Source organism: Micromys minutus, assembly GCF_963924665.1.
Source record: "Micromys minutus genome assembly, chromosome: 7".
NCBI classification, from domain to species: domain Eukaryota; kingdom Metazoa; phylum Chordata; class Mammalia; order Rodentia; family Muridae; genus Micromys; species Micromys minutus.
Window position 1 is genome coordinate 48,677,890 of NC_137976.1, and position 1,903 is coordinate 48,679,792.

The following is a 1,903-nucleotide window of genomic DNA, read 5'->3' on the forward strand; positions in this document are numbered from 1 at the left end:
GGTACGGGCCTGGATTCCTGATCTTTCTAAGACTTCTATCATGAAAGGGTGTTGAATTTTGTCAAATGCTTTTTCAGCATCTAGTGAAATGATTGTGTGTTTTTTTTCTTTCAGTTTGTTGATATGGTGGATTATGTTGATAGATTTCAATATATTAAAACATCCCTGCATTCCAGGGATGAAGCCTACTTGATCATGGTGAATGATTTTTTTGATGTGTACTTGGATTCAGTTGGCAAGAATTTTGTTGAGTATTTTTGCATCCATGCTTATGAGGGAAATTGGTCTGAAGTTCTCTTTCTCTGTAGTGTCTTTGTGTGGTTTAGGTATGAGCATAATTGTGGCTTCAAAGAATGAGTTGGGTAGTGTTCCTTCTGTTTCTATTTTGTGAAATAGTTTCGAGAGTATAGGTATTAGGTCTTCTATAAAAGTCTTATATAATTCTGCTTCTATTTCTTTAGGAGTTCTGGGATGGTTTAGATGGTTTATCTAATCATCATTTAACTTTGGTATCTGACATCTGTCTAGAAATTTATCTGTTCCCTCCAGATTTTCCAGTTTTGTTGAGAATAGGCCTTTGTAATAGGATCTGATGATTTTTTTAATTTCCTCAGTTTCTGTTCTGACTCCCCTTTCATTTCTGATTTTGTTAATTTGTATACTCTCTGTGTGTCCTCTAGTTAGTCTGGCTAAGGGTTTATAGATCTTGTTGATTTTCTCAAAGAAAAAACAGTTCTTGATTTTGTTGATTCTTTGTATAATTCTTTTTGTTTCTACTTGGTTGATTTCAGCTCTGAGTTTGATTATTTTCTGTCATCTACTCCTCTTTCATGTATCTGCTTCTTTTTGTTCTAGAGCTTTCAGGTGTACTGTCAAGCTGCTCCTGTATGCTCTCTTCAGTTTCTTTTTGGAGCGACTAAGAGCTATGTGTTTTCCTCTTAGTACTGCTTTCATTGCATCCCATACGTTTGGGTATGTTGTGCTGTCATTTTCATTAAATTCTAGAAAATTTTTAATTTCTTTCCTTATTTCTTCCTTGACCCTTTTTTCATTGAGTAGAGCCTTGTTCAACTTCCGTGTGTATGTGGGCTTTCTATTGCTTTTGTTGTTATTAAAGACAAGCCTTAGTCCATGATGATCTGATAGGATGCATGGGAGTATGTCCATCTTTGTGTATCTTTTGAGGCCTGTTTTTTTAATGACTACATGGTCAGTTTAGGATAAGGTACCATGATGTGCTAAGAAGAAAGTATATTCTTTTGTTTTAAGATAAAATGTCCTGTAGATGTCTGTTAATTCCAGTTGGCTCATAATCTCTGCTAGTTTCACTGGGTCTCTGTTCAGTTTCTGCCTCTATGATCTGTCCATTGATAATAGTAGAGTGTTGAACTCTCCCACTATTATTGTGTGTGGTGTAATATATGCTTTGAGCTTTAGTACAGTTTCTTTTATAAATGTGGGTGCCCTTGTATTTGGAGCATAGATGTTTAAGATTGAGAGTTCTTCTTGGTATATTTTTCCTGTGATGAGTAAAAAGTGTCTTTCCTTATCTTTTTTGATAATTTTGGTTGAAAATTTATTTTATTTGATATTAGAATAGCTACTCCAGCTTGTTTCCTGAGCCCATTTTCTTGGAAAGTTTTTTTTTCACCAGTCTTTTACTCTGAGTTAGTGTCTGTCTTTGTCTCTGTGATGAGTTTCCTGTATGAAGAAGAATGCTGGATCCTTTTATGTATACAGTTTGAACGTCTATGTTTTTTAATTGGGGGATTGAGTCCACTGATCTTATTTGGTTTTCTTGTAAGATTTTTTTTTCATCTACCATCCCTTGTAGGGCTGTATTTGTGTACAGATATTGTGTTAAATTTTTTGTCCTGGAATATCTTAGTTTCTTCATCTAGAG